Here is a 20,367-nt window from a genome sequence, read left to right as displayed (position 1 = left end):
TTTACCTTCTAATTTTTGAAGGTTTCTAGGTGATCAAATATTTTGTTGTCTATTTTCATTCATTCCTTTACTTTCATGTTAATTAGAAATGTTTCATGCATGTATTGATTTTAGTTAAAAGTTTTATAGCTTAAAGTTTGGTACTTCTGATTCACCCCCCCTCAGAAGTATTCTTTCTACTTGTAAATTCTATCAATTGGTATCAGAGCCTAGTTCTTACAAGGAGAATCCTTATAGCTTGAAGAAAAGATCTAGAAATGGAGGTCTACAAGCTTGGGAAGATTATAGAGAATCAAAACATTGAGATACATCTCATTCTACATTCTCTAGAAGAAGCTAGGGAAGAATTGAGGAAATCCATAAAGAGAAGAAAAGAAATTGTCATAGCTTAGAATGATACACAGTATAAGGAGATTGACACCACAAAAATGTTTTCCAATGGAGATTCTAAGGAGTTTGATGCAGCAATTACAGACCTAATGGAGAAGAATAGAGCTCAAGCAGAATAGATTAGATCTCTCAAGATTGAGCAAGAATCACAAGCCATGATGCTTTGTGAAGTGAGTGAACAAAAGAAGAGAGCTATTGAAGATAAAGCTATGATAGAAGATGACAAGAGAAACCTTGCCAATAGACTAGAGGAAAAATCAATTGAGCTTGCAAGAGTTTCCACTGTGCAACTAGGCACCCTAAGCCAAATGATGAATGCCCATCATGAGCTAAATGTCAACGACATTGAGATCTCCACACCGAAGATGTAGAATGAACAACTGCAAAATGACTTGAGAAGAGAAAAAGAAATTTAAAAAAGCTTCAACAAACCTAATGAATCCATCAAGTACTTTGAACAGCTACTAAAATCACCCAAATCTAGTAATGACACTTCAGGACTAGGATACACCAACACTAAAATAGGAGAGTCATCAAAGACTGCAAAAAAAAGAAGTGACAATAGTAAGAACGCAAAACCCACTTGTCATTTTTGTGGTAAAAAGGGACATACCTCTAATGTATCCAGGACCAAGAATTCTAATCAACATTACAAACCTAAAAACATGGGTCACTGTCACAAGTGTAATAAGAAAGGTCATCAAGCACATGACTGCAAGACTACAATCATTAGGACACCTAGATTTGAAGGACACTACTACAATTGCAAAAAGTATGGACATAGAGCCTTTGAATGTAGATCTAAGCCTATGTAAACACTAAACCAACTAGCAAAGGCACATCAACTTAGGGGAGGGTTATAAATTTTGAGATAAATTTGGGGGGGAGAATTAAAGGAAACTATAACTACAAGGGAATAAATGTGAAAGGGGGAATCAGAATAGAGAAGATAGAGAAAGAATGACAAGGCAAGGCAGAGATAAAGGAGTATCAAAATCAACATGAGACAAATCTAGCATGAGAAGTTTTGGATACAACAAAGGCACATCAACTCAGGGGGAGTTATAAATTTTGAGAACATTTATTATACTCGAAGAGATTAGATTCATCATGTACAGTTAAGTGTTTTTGACACTTATGTCAAAGAGAGAGATTTTTGATCTCATATTGGTTTTGACAATTGAGTGGCAACACACTTAAGAAATTTTCTTTGTTGATGTTGAGTATAATATAGATGTCAAGTTACAGTATATGTCAACCCATAAATTCAATAAGTGTTGAGTCATTTAGATGTTGAGCAGATAGATAGTGCCAAGCAAGTTTTAACTACCGAGTGACTAATAGAAGCTGAGTCAGTATATCTACCGAGTAAACTATAGGTGCCAAGCAAGATAGAATTTCTATAGGTGTCAAGCAAGATAGAATTTCTATGTGTTGAGCTTTAGTAATTAGTAAGTATCAAGTAAAATAGAATTAGTATAAGAGTTTTTACCCTCACAAACTAATATGTAAACCATTTTTGAGCTGATATATGATGCATCTTGAAGGATTAAAAGATAAGATCAAATCTATTTGATTCCCTATGAAATCAACATGAAACCAATAAGAAAAATGGAAAGAATTGAGCGGGAAAGATGGATGAATCTCAATCATAGATTCATACCTAACCCTAAGTCATGAAACCTTTTTAAGAAGGTTGAAACCCCATAATTCAGTAATGCATGAGAGAATATGCAAGAAGAGAACTAAAGAGAGGAATGATAGAGTGAAAGAGAGAAAAGAATAGAAGGGTGAAGAGTAAATTCAAGGTGACCTAGAAAAATAGAGGAACTGCCAGATTAGTGAACATCAGAAAAGAGTGTCAGCACTTCATACAAATTCATATCAGATCAAAGAGGGTCAGATCAAATTAGACTGAACATTAATTTGAAATCAGCAATTGAAGATTGTAAGTTATTAGGTCAACACATTCTACTATACTTTTTAGCCATTGTATTAGGAGAATGAAAATCCTATGAAGATAGGTTGGTTTAACAACCATTTTGTAAATCCTTTAACAGGGTGACATTCCAAGTGAATGTTTTATAAATCCTTTAGATAGGTACACTTTTAACAGAGTGTTGGAGCCTTTAATAGGGTAGGACTTGCACAGGGCAGACCATTGATGATGGTCAAACTTTGTAACCTTGACAAGTTACATATTGCTATAGTGATAAGTTGTGGGTGTCATCCCCACCCCAATTTTACCTTCTCATTTTTGAGTGTTTTTGGGTGATCAAATATTGTGTTGTCTATTTTCATACATGCCTTTACTTTCATGTTAATTAGAAATGTTTCATGCATGTATTGATTTTAGTTAAAAATTTTATAGCTTAAAGTTTGGTACTTCTGATTCACCCCCCCCCCCCCCCCCCCCCCCTCTTAGAAGTATTCTTCCTACTTGTAAATTCCATCACATCAAAATAAACAATATCAACAACCTAAAATTGTATTGACCATCTCCATAAATACTCATTTCTATGCTTCTAGATTCTTCCTTTTATTATTACTTAATCACCATTGTTGATCTCATATTCAATGCACTAAACCTTATAGAACATAGAACTTTTCATATAACTTCATGTGCTTCCTTATCCCTCTTTAATCTCTATTATTGAATCCTTATTGAATTTTTATAGTTGTTGATCTTGTAACAAAATTTGACTCATACCTTTGAACATCTCAAATATTCCATTTGTCCATCAAAAGTCAACTTTAGATTCCATTCCTTTCAACTTGTTCTTCTAGTTGTTACTCAATGAACATAACATTCACTCAAGTAATATAGTACTTAATTAATACTAAAATTGCTCAAGGAACAGTGAATTTAAAACTTTCTTTTTTAACTACTCAATGAACACTAAAGTCACTTAGTGAATATTGTCTTCCTTCTTTAACCTTATCACTCAGTTAAGCTTGAGTGTCTCAATAAATTACAATATTACAAGATTGTAAACTAATCAAACCAATATTACATTATCATTGCCCCACTCCTTCAAGTGCTCATTATATACCATACTTATCAACTCTATCTTAAACACGCTTTTTTATAATCCTCTTCATCAATCCTAATCATATAACACTCTACTAAGTTAGCATAATATCTAGCCAACTAAGGCTTTGACATCAATGAAAACATAACAACTTATATGACTCTTTTACATACATTCATAGCATTACCAATTACGTTATCAATTGGGGCTAACAATCCTCCCTTTTGAATTTATGGAAATGCATAACATAAGATATTGCATTACAAAACATTAGGTAACATAATCAAATGTATGCAATGTCAACAATACAAATTTTTAGCTATTTGTCTTTATCAACAGGTTCTATGTAACTTAGTATGTACCTTTAGAAACAAAAATCTTCATCAACATTTCTCCATTTGTAAGTTCTCTCCACCTTTGGGTATACTTCACCATTTGACAACAACAATTCTAGTATTCTCCTTTACTTCTCCTTCTTTGTACTACTGATATTCTCCCCCTTTGACCTTGTGTAATCTTCTCCTTTCCTAGTTCTCTCCACAACATTTACTACTTCTCTCTTCAAGTTTTACTATTTCTCTCCCACTTTGACAAAAATGTCAAAGGCCATTATAAATTTCAATATGAAACTTATAAAACCTTGTAGTTATCCTTGTACATTGTATGTACAGTATACATCAATTTCATCACAATCATCTTCACAACTTTAGAAATGTTCCCAAAGTGTGAACTCTTGCATCAACTCCATAAAGATATTACAATTCATCCATTGATTGTTGTAACATGCATATTCACCTAATGAATTTTGGATAGAGGTAGGACCCCCAATTCACCTCTTAGATACACAAAAGCATCCTTAGGTAATGTCTTAGTAAATATGTCACCAATTTTCTCTTTTGACTTCACATAATCAAGCTTCACTTATTTCTCTTGTACTTGCTCCCTCAAATAATGATACTTGATTGATATGTTCTTTTTTTTGCATGCATTACATGATTTTTTGAAATATTTATTGTACTAGTGTTATCACAATAAATAGTAATAGGATCGATTATCTCTTTTTGCATATCTTCCAACAGTTGCTTAATCTATACAATATTTGACAATTAATTGCACCAACAACATATTCAACCTCAATAGTAGATTGTGAAATACAACTTTGTTTCTTTGTTATCCATGTTATTAGTCTTTCTCCTAAAAAGAAAGCTCCACCACTTGTGTTTTTTCTATCATCAACATCACCATCCCAATAAACATATGTGTAGACTTTAAGATTAAAGTCATAAATCTATTTGTACCATAAACCATAATCTTCAGTTCCTTTTAGATATATGAATATCCTTTTCACAATAGTCATGTGTGTCTCCTTTGGATTAGATGAAAATCTTGAAACAATTCCAACATCAAGAGAAATATTTGGTCTACAATTGAAAATATATTGTAACTTACCAATCATAGATCTATCTTGTGACTTATTTATCTGTCCAATAGTGTCTTCTTTTGATAATTAAACTCCAGTCACCAAATGTGTATCGATTAGCTTTGACTAATCCATCCCAGAAGTTCTTAAGGTTTCTTTCACATACTTAGATTGAGTTACAAATGTACCTTTCCTTATTTGATAGACTTTGTCATGCCCAAAATATGGGGGCAAAAACACACGTAATTTTTTTTTAAAGATTAACACCACTAAGTTTGATATGTTTATCTGCACATGTTAAAGTATAGGTACCTTGAAGATAGATACAGGTTCTCCTAACAATGTCCTAACAATACATTTAGCTTATAAGCATCATCCTAGAATATATCATTAAATTAAAATTTTATTATTAAATTAGTTAATTAAACTAAACAAACCAATTTCAATTAACCAAAAGATGTAATACATTATTACCTTTATATACTTTTTAAAATAATATACTTACAAAACGATACTGAACTCATTAGTAAACATGATTTTTAACTAATTTAAAACCTATCAACAGTAATCATTAAAACTTCAATTAAGAAAAATATCAATTAACTTATATAATTAATTGATTTGAATGTCCATTTAAATAAAATAAATCTAATCTAAACAATATCTTTGAAATCAAGGCTAATATTAAATAATTGATATAGTTAATTAAAACATAAACAACAATTCTCTATTAATTTAAATCAATTCATTCTCTTTATATTAATCATATAAATAATTTAAAAATAATAATATAAAACAATAATATGTTAAACTTAATTTAACTAATTAATAAATAATATGATTAACTATAAACTAATAATCATCTAATCCTAACTCACACAATATTAAAATTTAAACTAATACTAACTACACTTTAGTTAATACTAATTTCTACCTTTACAATTACTAACTAAACTAATTTAATAAAACTAAAACTAATTCATAATTTAAAACATACAATTTAAACTACTAACAACTAAAACTAACCAAATCTAAAAACTTTATTTAAACTACTTACTAATCTAAACTTTACTAATACTAACTAACTAAAACAAAAAAATAATTCCTAAACTAACCCAAACCTACACATCCTACCACCCACCCAAGGCCATGTGTACATCCAAGTGGCTTGCATGCTAACCAAGCCTACCTTATGCAAGTCTTGTCCCACCTCATGCTGATCTAGGTCTACCATGTGTAGCATAAAGGTCTGGGAGCCAAGAAATAAGTGAAGCCAGTGGGGCAAGGAATAAATGAAAAAAAAAGGCATAAGTAGAGAACTTTTCAAACACAAATCTACCCCTCCCTTAATACCATTTGCTAAGTAATTGTATGACATACAGGACATATGGCACGTGGTTCAGATTATGTTTGCAGGGCAGAATTCGCATGGGAGTGGGGAATATTAAGATTAGACCCTCTGTCAAATCAAGGGAATGATGGCAAGGTTTAACTTTGCAAGAAAAACATTTTACTTTGCTATGTTTATTTTTAACTCCCATTTACTTCAAACTGACACCTAGGTGCTTTGCAGGGGTAGTTGAAGACTTAGAGAAAAGGGGTATTTATTGTTAAAAGTTTATTAGGTTAGGCTTAGGATATTCTTAGATAGATATTTTATTTTATGTATTTAGTTATTTGTTTATAAATTCTTTTTAGTATTAATTAAATTTAGCAATAGATTTTCAAAGGGGATCCTATAAGAATATTCTTTGTTTTCAACAATGGAATTAATCTATTTCTCCCATACAAAAATCCAGGCATAATTGCTCTCAGAAATGCATTTTTTTTAAGTCCTTTTTTTTTTTCTAAGTATGAAATTTCAAATTTATTTATTAGTCGGGAGGGGGTTTCTAAGTTGATTTATAACGTAGAAGTTAAATGTAATGCTTGAACATTTGAAAAGGAGCATTATGCTATATAGTACTCACAAAATTTACAAACTGAAATACCAATCATATTATCAAATTCTCTTTAACATATTTGAACTTTTAATTGCATGATCATTTATCATGATTTTATCTAATTAATCCAAACCAAATGGATATGATTATGAAACCATAGGGATGCCGTAGTAAGGTAAACATCATCACATCTAAATTTGAAGTAAACATATGCAAAATCTGAAAATGAACTAGAAGACTCATATGCAAGAATACCACTCAATTATATTTTTCTATTGAAACACCTAATTCAAAGTCTCCTCCAAGAAAGAACCAAGAAGAAAATCCAACATCATTGCCATTTCAACAATAAGTTTAATTAACATTTTTACAAAGGATTTCAATCCCGAGGAGAAATCTCCCAACATAACTGAAATCCATTAACCATTTTGAATATCCTTCTTGGCCCTTAACAAGGGATCCATTATGAATTCTGTAATACATCACGGTGATCATGGAGAGAACGAAAACTGACTAGGAGACAACCAATCATAACATGAAGACAAAATCAGACATTCACTCCCATCCCAGATTTGTACAACGGGTTCAACATTGAACTAGACTAGGGAGAAGATGGATTTTTCCAACAGGAGATGTCAGACACAACACCATAATAGGTGCCCTTTTGGAGCTATAAACTCAAGAACTTATGTTCTTCCATTCTTACATACCAAAACTCAAAACGTGGTTTGTGCTGACGGGTAGGGGTCCATAACACCCTACCCTCTCTGCCTCTTCTCGTCCTGAGAAGAGACTCTACATTGTCAGATTTCAACTAAAGACCTTCCCTCATACATGGCCACTTCTACCCTATCTGAGGGTGAGTAATGCCAATACAACCCATAAAATCCCTTCAAAATTCAAAGAAAAAGATAAGGGAAAACATTTAAGAAAACCTATTTCAATCCCTCCCAAACATACTCAACACACACACGAACATACATATGCAATAAAACTGAAACATGAAACACAACATGAACAAAATGAGGTGAAGTATTCCTACCTTCAAAATTAGGTTATGGAAAATAAACCAATTTGAGATGAGCTTGCTTTCCTCTCCTTCTCCTTCAATCCTAAATTGCTCTCTAAAACTAGAGGTTGGGTGAACACTCAAACCCTCTCAAATTTGCCTCTAAATAAGATCCTAAACTCAACCACTCCAAAAGGAAATAGCTCCCCCACTTGCCTAAAGTTCTAGAGGCTTCTAACTCAACTATACCTATGGCTAACCTCAAGGTGGAGTTAAAGCTATCCAACTCATGATGGAAACAATAAATTTTCGTAATAAAGCAAAATTGGGGTTTTTGAGTGACCATAAAAGTCAACAAAAGGGACTAGGGGGTTGAAAATGCCCCCAACCCATTCCCATACCCCTTGGGTACTCAGATTTCATAATTTTTGGCCTTTAGGACTAATAAGGGACCTATCAAAAAGTTTAGAAATTTGAGGACTTTCTAACAACCTTCAAAAATGAGATTACTCACTAATCTTGATTAGGGTTATTAATCTCAATTACTAACTAATTAGTAAAAAGGTCACTAACTTAGTCCAACTTAGACCTTTAGGTTACTCAGTTAATTTGAACCATCATGCTAAAATGCATATACAATTCACAAGTGTCAAGTGACACTAAAAAATCACTATTACAAGACATTAACACAAAGATTACAAAATGATACATTCATTCATTCTATGATACAAATAAAATAAGAACAACAGAGTTTGTGTCTTTTGTTAGACTCAACCTTGGTTTCCACAATTGGTACATAGGGTTTAGTTATGTTTCTTCATTAGATTCCTCAACTAAAATATCTTGCACACTCACTGCACACATCAGTAGCTCAAGAAAATCACATGCATATATATATATATATAACTCATCAGGATAATCACTTAACTCAAAACATAAATCTTTTATTTAAGTAATCCTTTCTCATTTCTACACGCATTTAATCATCACTAATTACATAATCAACATAACATATAACTTATTCATTAATTCAGATTAAGTACTACAATAATCATCATTAGGCATGCATATACCTATATATCATAGCATCACCAATAAGGCATACTGAACCATCTAAATACATAGAACCTAATCATCATGGTACCAAAATCAACACCCTTATCATCAGGTGGAAATGCCTCATATCATCGTTAGTGAAATCTTAATGTTTAAATAGTTGAGATAATGTAGTAGTTCTTGAATCACTTGAGTATTAAAACATGGATGTATCAACTACTGATCTCAATTTCATTAGAACATTCACAACATAAAACATTAATTCATATCCATTCTAATCTCCTACAACAGATTTAACAAAAAAATTCATATTAAAAAGTACATGTGAGTAGGCACCTTACAGACTTGTAATCCAATAAAAATTATGTTCTCACCAAACATTGTGATTTGCAATTTTGTACTCATTTGATCATAAAATGTCTTACACAACATGTCATTTCCTCCAAATATAAGTATCCAAAAATATTTCAACAATCAATACCATACTTTCAAATTCACATTTAAGATATAGATTACTATTCTCACTTGTTCTAGAAAATCTAATCTTAACCAAATAAGAATGTAACTTTTTATACCATGCTCTTGGTGCTTGTTTCAATCCATACAAAGCCTTGTTCAACTTTCAAACCATGTTCTTTTTAGGTTCAATGAATCCTTTAAGTTGTTCTATATATACTTCCTCTTCAAGTATCTCATTCAAAAATGTAGATTTGACATCCATTTGATATACTTTCAACTTCTTGTAGGTATCATAAGCCAACAATGTTCTTACTCCTTCTATTCTTGCCACAGGCACAAAAGTCTCACCATAATCTATTCCTTCTTCTTTTGCATAACCTTTAGAAACTAGTCTTGCCTTGTTTTTTACCACTTTTCCATTTTCATTTAGCTTTTTTATGAAAATCCATTTGATTTCTATCACATTCTTGTCATTAGGACTTGGTACTAATGTCCATGTGTTGTTCTTCTCATTTTATCAATCTCCTTATTCATAGCATTTATCCAATCCTCATTATCCAATGCAACCTTAACTATTATTGATTCAAAATTGACAATCAAATAGCTACTATCTCTTAACTTACTTCTTGTTTGTATGTGTATCATCTTAAAATGGAAGCACTTCCATGTTGAGAGCATTTATCCCTCCATGTAAGTGGTATGGGGTCATGTCAAGTGCATTGAATGTGGCATGGATCTGGCTATTTTCTATTGGAAATATAGAAGGAGTAATTGAGAGGGGAGGAGTGAATCACTTACCACTAAAATATATCCCAGATCCCTTAGATGTCAAATAAAACTAATTGTTGTTGTTATTCAGTATACACAAAAATGTTGTAACTCACTAAATGCAGAGTGATTTACTTTTAGTTGATCTTAAACATTCACAGTAATTAATTTGCAAGCATAAGAGAAATAATATGAACACATAAGACACCAAGATTTAATGTGGAAATCCAATATGGGAAAAACCACCAATGTAACTAGTTATTGTTTTCACTCTTCTAAAGTGAGCCCTGTTAGGAGCCAACCCAGTTAAAGGTTACAAAATAAACTGTTAGGTGTTCCCTTGTTACATTATTTAATCACCCTGTAAGGAGTTTCCTTGCAAGAGGTCTTAAAATAATTCAATGGAACTGTCACCTTGTTAGAGGATTTACAACTAGTTATTAAACCAACTCTATTAAGAGATTTTAGATCATTGCTACAATGGTAAGAAAGTAATAATGAAATGACCTGATTGTGATGCACCTGAAATTTTGATTACAGATCTCTATTATGTTTCATACTTGATCCTTTTTGATTGTATAACACTTTTCTACACCACAAGGATACTTGCTTATCCTTCAAGTTCTCTCAAACTCTTTCCTTCTCAATTCAATCAACTCATTTGCACACACACTAAAAATCTCAACTTGATATTTCATTAATATCATCGAGATTGTCAAGTTAGCTCAATTACAAATTACAATAACCAATAATCATCACCATAGTTAGCTAGAAACAATACTTAAAATAATTAAGCTTCTTATGTCAAAACAAAAAAATCCTTCATTGGTTGACCCTGCTCAGTAAACACTGGTTCTGAGATGATTTCCTATGTTAACCAATAGAAGCTTGGTTAACACTACAAACATGCAAAAATCCTTTGGCAACTAAGTGAACTCGGTGAATACTGACTCTGTCCAAATTTCCTTCGCTAACCATGAGAACTCAATTAACATTGTTTCTTGCCAAAATTTCTTCGATGCCTGAGTGAAATCAGTAGACACTATCTTCATAGAGTAACCTTTAGGGATGCTCGGTAGACAAGGAAAAATGTCTTGTTAACCAAGTTAGCTTGGTAAGCATTGACTAAAAATTGATATGACATTTATGTAACATCAAAGACAACACACAATTAGACAATTGTATCCAACAATCTCCCTCTTTGGAATTTTTGGCAACACAACATGTCATAACATAATGAAATTTGAGAACAAGACTTCCTCTGTTAGAAATTTTCTCCCTCTTAGATTTTTAACAAAAACTTTTTCTTACACGTAGTAATCTCCCTCTATGAAGGAATTACATAACTTTTATGACAGTATACTTCTCCCTCAGAAATATATAAACAAGCTTCAGAAAGATATGATAGTAACAATATGCTTCTCCCTCTTTGACAACACATGCCAAATACAACACATACCAAATTAGTATCAATGTACTTTGAGTACTAATTCATATGCAATATTTTCTATGACTATGTTGCATCGACTAACTGATTTTCAACTTGGTTCTTGTTGATGCATCACTAAAAATTTATTTAGTGAGCTTCAAATAGGGGAATGACCCCTAACTTACCTCTTAGATATAGGAATGCATCCTTAGGTAATGACTTGGTGAATATGTTTGCAATCTATTCTTTTGTGTGAACATATTCCAATCTAATTTCTTTATCCTACACCAATTCTCTGACAAAATGATATTTTATAGCAATGTGCTTAGTTTTGGAATGCATCACTGGGTTCTTTGATATGTTAATTGCACTGGTGTTATCACAGTACATGATAACTAGTTCTTTAATCTCAACTTTCATGCCTTCCAACAACTATATAAACCAAACCATATTAGAATAGTTCACTACTACTGTAACATATTCTGCTTCTACTATAGATTGGGATGTGCAGTTTTGCTTCTTGCTTGTCCAAGATACCAATCTTTTACTAAGAAAGAATGCTCCACCACTTGTACTCTTTTTATCATCAAGATTTCCTGCCCAATTAGCATCAGTGAATACTTTTAGGTCTAAGTTTCCTCCAATTTTGTACCATAGACCATAATCTTTAGTACCTTTCAAATATCTCAAAATTCTTTTGATTTCCATCATATGATTTTCTCTGGGTTTAGCTGAGAATCTTGCCACTATCCCAATTATTAGAGCAATATCAAGCCTTGTATGAACTACATACTACAATTTTTCAATCATTGATCTATATAAGGTCTAATCTATCTCTTTTGAATCATCATCTTTGGTAAGCTTTAGTCCATTACACGTGGGGGTTCCAACTGGTTTTGAATCTTCCATTCCAAATTTCTTGAGTATCTCTTTGATATACCTAGATCGAGTAATGTAAATACCATTCTTGCTTTGTTGTATCTAAATTCCAGCAAAGAATTTTATCTCACCAAACATGGACATTAAAAACTCTTTGTTCATTTGTTCTAAAAATTCTTTGCATAGATCATCATTCCCTATAAATAGAGTATTATCTACAAATATTTCTACCAATACAATCTTTTTATCTGGTCCTTCCTTGATGTATAAACTATTGTTATCATTATTTCCCTAAAAACTAATCTATATAAGGTAGTTGTGCAACCTTTCATACCATGCTCTAGGAGCTTGTTTCAGACCATAAAATGATTTGTGTAATTTATAGACCATGTCCCTTTTGTCTAGATCAACAAAACCTTCTAGTTGCTCAATGTAGACTTCTTCATCAAGAATATCATTGAGAAATGCAGATTTAACATCCATCTAATATACTTTGAATCCTTTGTGAGCAACATATGCAAGTAGATTCCTAACACCTTTTAATCTTGAAATAGGATCAAAAGTCTCACCATAATCAATTCCTTCTTCTTGAGAATATACTTTACACACCAAACTTGCTTTGTTTCTTGATACTTGTCCATCTTCATTTAGCTTATTTCTGAATACCTATTTTGTTCCAATCACATTTTTATCTTTAGGCCTAGGAACAAGAGTCCAAGTTTTGTTCTTCTCTATTTGCTCTATTTCTTCATTCATAGCCTCAATCTAACTTTCATATTCCAATGCATCTTTAACAATTCTAGGTTCAAAATTAGCAAGTAAACATGTACCCTTTAGCTTACTTCTTGTCATAGTACCTTCTAATTTATCTTCAATAATCTGATCAGGTGTATGATGCCTTCTGACATACTTAGCCAATATAGGTTCTTTGCCTTTTGAATGAATTCCACTACCTTCATTTTGAATTTCAACTTCTGGTACTGGTTGCTTAGACTTGGTAGGTATTAGTTCGGTAGCTTCAAAATGTGACTCGAGTCCTTGTGACTTGGTTTGAACTTCTTGCAACTCAATAAATAAGGAAGACTCGAGAATAGAAGTCTCCTCATTGATAGATACATCTGGCAACATATCAGGTTTGATGTAGAAAAATCTCCTATAATCTTCTGATTCCTTTTTGCTTTCTTCTTCAGTCCTTCCTACAAACTCATCAATTCTCACATGTGCACTTTCTATGATTTTATGAGTAGAAAAATTCAAACATCTATATGCCTTACTTCTACAAGAATATCCTAAGAATATACCTTCACCACCTTTCAACTCAAACTTGCCTTTTCTAGATTCTTTCAAGATATAGCATTTGCTTCCAAATACTTTTAGGTAAATTACATTGGATTTATAGCCATACCATAATTCATAGGGAGTTTTATATGAGTCCTTCAACCGTACTTGGTTCAAAGTATGTACTATAGTGCTAATAGCTTCCTTCTAGTATTTGATAGCAACATTCTTTTCAATCATTAGAGTCCTTGCACAATCCATGATAGATCTGTTTCTTCTTTTGGCTATTCCATTCTTCTTAGGAGTAGTAAGGGCTAATACTTGTCTTTTAATTCCTCTTTCAATGCAAAATTTATTAAATTCATTGGAGATGAATTCACCACCTCTATCTGATCTTAAGTATTCCAACATTTTCCCTATTTCCTTCTCTATTCTTGCTAGATACCATTTGAATTATTCAAATGCTTCTGACTTTTCTCTAAGATACATAATATTCATCATTCTAGAATAGTCATCCACTATAGCAATGGGTCCACATAGGTCAGTATTCACAATTTCCAAGATATCTTCAAAATGATGGTTTTTTCTTTGAAAACTAGTCTTTCCCATTTTGCCAATCTGACAATTCTTGCATAAACCAACATCTGGTTTCTTCAAACTAGGAATACCTCTCACTTTTTTGAATTTTCTTATCTTGACTATATTATCAGAGTTTACATGACATGATGTTCTATGCCATAACCAAATTTCTTCTATTTGAGCAATAAAACATGAACAATCACCAAGATCAAGATAAAATAGATTACGTCTTATTTGTTTGCCTAATCCAATCAAATTACCTTTTTCATCCAGCAGTCTTGCCTTGCCATTCATGAATTCCACCGTGAATCCAATGTTAATTAGCTATGCCACACTTGGCAGATTATGTTTTAGTCCTTCAACCCAATAGGCATTGTCACATACAAGTTCTTTGGTTAATGAGATTCGGCCTTTCCCTTTTATGCAACAAGGTTCATTATTTCCAAACCTTACACTACCATCATCATAGTCTTCAAAGTGTTCAAAATTTATTTTTTCTCCAGTCATATGATGTGGACATCCACTATCTATGATCCATGTGGCATTCTTATTGACATGAGAAATAAGTGCCATCTTATCTTCTTCTTCATTAGATTCATCTTTTACAACAATGTATACTATTTCATCTTCACTGTTATCAGAATCTTTAGCCATAAAACAAGTCTTCTTACCTTTGTCCTTAAATGATTTTTTATTTTTGAAATCCTTCTTGCCATTGCACTTGTGAATTTTCTTCTCATCCTTGCTTTCTTTGTTTGGGCACCTGGTATCAATATGACCAATTTCTTCACATGAAAAATAGATTAGGGGAACTTTACCTTTGTATTTTCATCTACCTCTAGAGTATTTCCTTGCAAGTAAAGCTTCAACAAGTTCAAGATCACTATCAAAAATTTCTTCTAATTCTTCTTCACTTTCTAACTAAATGTCCCTTATTTTCTTGCCTTTTTCCTTAAGTGAAAGTTTGGCCTCAAATGCAGATTCAATATTTTTGGAAGCTAGAACATAATTGTCATAGTTGTCTAGCTCAAAAGGTCTCAATCTTCCTACTAAGGTATCTAAAGGTATCTTGTGATTTGTCTCACACCTCTTTTCTTGAATAGTAGATACTCTAATTACATAGATAGGAAGTAATGTTCTAAGAACTTTACTTACAATGGTTTCATCCTTAATTTCTCCTCCAGAAGATCTGATTACACTAACACTAGCTTTGATTCTTTCCACATATTTGGCAACATTTTTATCTTCTCTCATTCTCATTTGATTAAACTGTCCTCTAAGGCTTTCTGTTTTGGCTCTCCTCACATTTTCATCGCCATCATAGATGTCCTTTAGCTTGTTGCACATACCAAACATAGTTTTGTAGTCCTTGATATCATCAAATTCATCATAGCTAAGAGCAGATGCAATATCAATCATCATGTTGTTATGGTTCTTTTTCTCAGCAATGTCTCCAACAGATAATGTACCAGTGGGAGTTTTGTATTCTTCATCAAGGTATTTCAAGCCAAAATCACTAATGGAAGCCAGATGAAGTCTCATGAATCCCCATCATGCTAAAAAGTTGTCTCTATTAAGCTTTGGAATTTTTCTCTTGTAAGTCATCCTAATCTTTAGCTTAGGTCCTTGAAACCCTTCCTGTAAGCACCAAAAGCTCTAATACCAATTGTTAGAAATATAGGAGTAACTAAGAGGGGAGCAGTGAATCAGTTATCACTAAAATATATCCTAGATCCCTTATATGTCAAATAAAACTGATTGTTGTTGTTATTTGGTATACATAAAAATGTTGTAACTTGATAAATGCAAAGTGATTTACTTTTAGTTGATCTTAAACATTCATAGTGATCAATTTGCAAGCATAAGAGAAATAAAATGAGCACATGAGACACTAAGATTTAACGTGGAAACCCAATATGGGAAAAGCCACCAATGTAACTAGTTACTATTTTTACTCTTCTAAAGTGAGCCCTATTAAGAGCCAACCCAGTTAAAGGTTACAAAACACACTATTAGGTGTGACCTTGTTAGAGGATTTAATCACCCTGCAAGGAGTGGCCTTGCAAGAGGTCTTAAAATAATTCAATGGAACTGTCACCTTATTAGAGGATTTACAATTGGATATTAAACCAACTATGTTAAGAGATTTTAGATCACTGCTACAATGGTAAGAAAGTAATAATGAAATGACCTAATTGTGATGTAATTGAATTGTTGATTATAGATCTCTATTCTGCTTCATACTTGATCCTTTTTTATTGTATAACAATTTTTTTCTCCACAAGGATATGTGCTTATCCTTTAAGTTCGCTCAAACTCTTTCCTTCTTAATTCAATCAACTCATTTTCACACACACTAAAAATCTCAACTTGACCTTTCATTTATATCCTCCAGATTGTCAAGTCAACTCAATTACAAATTACAATAACCAATAATCATCAGCATAGTCAACTAGAAACAATACTTAAAATAATTAAGCTTCTTATGTCAAAAAAACAAAATCCTTCATTGGCCGACCTTGCTCAGTAAACACTAGTTCTAAGATGATCTTTTGTGTTAACTAATAGAAGCTTGGTTAACACTGTGAACATGCAAAACTCCTTTGGCAACCAAGTGAACTCGATGAATACTGACTCTATCCAACTTTCCTTTGCTAACCATGAGAACTTGGTTAACTCTATTTCCTACTAGAATTCCTTTGACGCTCGAGTGAGATAGGTAGACACTGTCTTTGCAGAGTAATCTTCAAGAATGCTTGGTAGACAAGGAAAATTATCTTGCTGACCAATTGAGATTGGTAATTACTAACTGACAATTGATATGACATTTTTGTAACATCAAAGACAACACACAATTAGACAATTGTATCCAATATTTCCCCCCTATTCTACTTGTCTCTCTCTATTTCTAGCCTATTTGTAACAAATTACTCTATGAAACTAAGGACTTTGGCCCATGGGTCAAGGAAAACCTTCTAGGTCAAGGTCAACATCAACCCAAACCTAGGTCAAGGATGACCTCAACGCTAACCTAGAGCAAGGTCAACCTCATCCCTGACCCCAAGTCCTATTTTCAATTTTTGGGAGTTTTGAGATCTCAGGCTTCATAAAGTTTCTTTTTTTTCTTCTAGGTTAGTTGTTTCAAGTTTCAGAATGGTAGAATCTTAAATTACATTTAATCTAGGTCTATTCTTATGGGTTAAAGTTAAATGGGATTTAATGCTCCTATTTTGGCCTTCTCTAGGAGTTTGTGTCCTACATCTCTATATAAGGAAGCCTTCTTCCCTCATTTTGACATCTACATCAAACCATTATCTTGAACATCAATTATTCTATGAAGTGAAGATCTACTAGCATTCAAGCATTTAAGTGTTCAAGCATCCAATTCATCAAGGAGGTCCAAATCTATCCATCAAAGGATTCAATCTCTATGGAGCCCTCTTGTTGAAGGATTCATCCACATTCATCCAAGCCTTTTTTCTATGTAAAGATATATTCAAGATTTTTGTTGAAGATCTAATGACCTTGATTTGAGACATCTTACATACATTTCTATATACATTTGGAGCATCTGTACTTATGGATTCAAGGATTTAAATCCTCTGAAAGGATTTCCACATAAGCAAGGTGAATAGTTCCATTTACTTTGTTTATGCATATACAATTTCAATTATATTTCAAGGTTAATTCCAAATTGGGGTTTGACTAAGGCAAACCCACCATAAAAACTAAAAAACCATTTTTCTTGCAGGTACAGGTGTGGAATAGTGAATTCGAGAGTAGATTTAGATACCTTTTTTATCGAACTTGCAAGATCTACGAACCAAAAATTTGTCAAAGCAGTGTAGGTCAAGGTCGAATTTTCAAGGTACAATTGTGCCTCGAGGTAAGATTGTGCCCCACTAATAGGGTCAAGGTTGACCTTTCAAAAATACAAAATATTTATGGGTTTTCTCTATCTCGATGTTTCCAGTCTGGAATAGGTTAGAGATTTTCCAAAAACTACATACAAACATCAAAAAACAACAATTTCTAGATGCAAGGTTAGTATTTGTCTTTTATCTATTTTAGGATTTAAGAATATACTCCCCCCAGAATAGAAAGATCATATAAACCTCCTTTCTCCCTATTTTCCATCACTTGATCCAATTCTACATTGGACACTCTCTTGTGTTTAATCAATTTGGATCATTCCTTTTGAAATTTAGGGCCTAGATCCAAGGTTTTTCCACCTTCTTTCTATTTAGTACCCCATCACTTCTATCACCAATAATGTTTTTAGGGGAATGATTTTTTCTCACATATTTGGCTAATATAGATTCAATCTTTTGATTCTCAACAATTTCCCCACTCGATAGGGGTTCAACTTTCAAGTTGTACTAACCAATGCTCAGGTAAAGCATTATGTAACTCAAGTGCTAATTTTTGGTTCTTGGTGGATCTCTATTGTGACTTGGGAAATGTGTCAAGTGAATCTTCATACACATTTACAAACTTATTGTAATCTCCAGGTTCCTTCTCACTTTCTACATCATTCTTCTCTGTAAACACATCACATCTTACATTTGCACTTTCAATCATATTGTTAATATCTTTGTTCAAACACTTATAAGATTTTCTCTTATATGAATAACCAAGGAATTTACCTTCAACTTCTTTAAAATTAAATTAACCATTCCTTGCATCCTTGTGAATGTAACACTCGCTTCCAAAGATTGTGAAATAAATTACATTGGGTGTATGGCCATACCATAGTTCATAGGGTGTTTTATTTTTTCCTTTCTTCAATTGAACTTGATTGAGATTATAAATAAAAGTTCTAGTTGATTCTCTCTAGAATATCTGAGAGCCCTCCTTTTCAATCATTTATGTTCTTGCACAATTTACAATTGATCTATTTCTCCTTTTAGTAATCCCATTTTGTTGTGGTGTCCTTGGTGCAAACAATTGTCTTTTAATACCATTCTCAACACATAAGTTAGTGAATTCAATAGACATAAACTCACTAGCTCTATCAAATCTTAAACATTTCAAAGATTTTCTAGTTTCTTTTTCAACTCTATCTGTATACTATTTGAACATATCAATATCATGTAATTTCACCTTCATGAACATAACAATCATCATTCTTTAATAATAATTAACAAACAATATCAAATACTTCTCATCATAATAACTGTCAGCACCAATTAGACCATATAAATCAGCCTGAACCAATCCAGGATATCATTTGAAGTCTATATTTTTATTGAAAAACTAGACTTTGTCACTTTATCGAGCTAACATTCTTTACACATAACATTCTCTGATTTTTACAAATTCAATAAGCCTCTTACTATTTCCTTTCTACTAAATTTCACCATATTTTCAAAGTTTACATGACACAACCTTTTATGCCATAACCATACATCTTCAACTTTAGCAAATAAGTATGTCTCAATAGTAGGATCAAGATATAATAAGTTACCTCTTGTTTGCATTCTCATTCTAATCAGATTTCCTTCACCATCAAAGATCTTGACTTTTATATTCTAAAACTCCATCTTGTGACCTAAATTATTCAACTATGCAATACTTAAAAGATTATACTTTAGTCCTTGTACCCAATATGCATAATCACATATAATCTTATCATTCAACATTAGTTATCCTTTACCTTTCACTAGACATGGAATGTTATTACCTATCTTAACAAATCCACCATCATCAATTTCTTCAAATTTATCAAACTTATTTTGATCACCAGTCATGTGATGTAAGCAACCACTATCAGTAATCCATGACTCATTCTTGCTAACATATAAAGTAATGGTAGTTTCACTATCTTGCCTTTCTCCATTTGGATCTTCTTTGATTGCAACATATACCATCTCAAATATTTCTTTATCATCATAAGAATTGGACTCAGTGTGCTCTTATTTAGAAACATCACATGACTTCTTCCCTTTATCTTTGTAATCCCTAGTCTTCCTATGCTTGAAGGCTTTCCTGTCATTATTTCACTCCTACTCTTGTTAGGACATTTGGCAATGAAGTGACCAAACTCATTACATTTGAAACAAAATAGGTGCATTTTACCTTTGTATTTACCTTTTCCTCTTGACAACATTCTTGGAAGCAATTCT

This window comes from Cupressus sempervirens, chromosome 6 (genome assembly GCF_028749045.1).
Source record: "Cupressus sempervirens isolate cs-2001-9-10 chromosome 6, ASM2874904v1, whole genome shotgun sequence".
Classification (NCBI taxonomy): domain Eukaryota; kingdom Viridiplantae; phylum Streptophyta; class Pinopsida; order Cupressales; family Cupressaceae; genus Cupressus; species Cupressus sempervirens.
The sequence above is the reverse complement of the archived record's forward strand: the minus strand, read 5'-3'. Positions refer to the sequence as shown.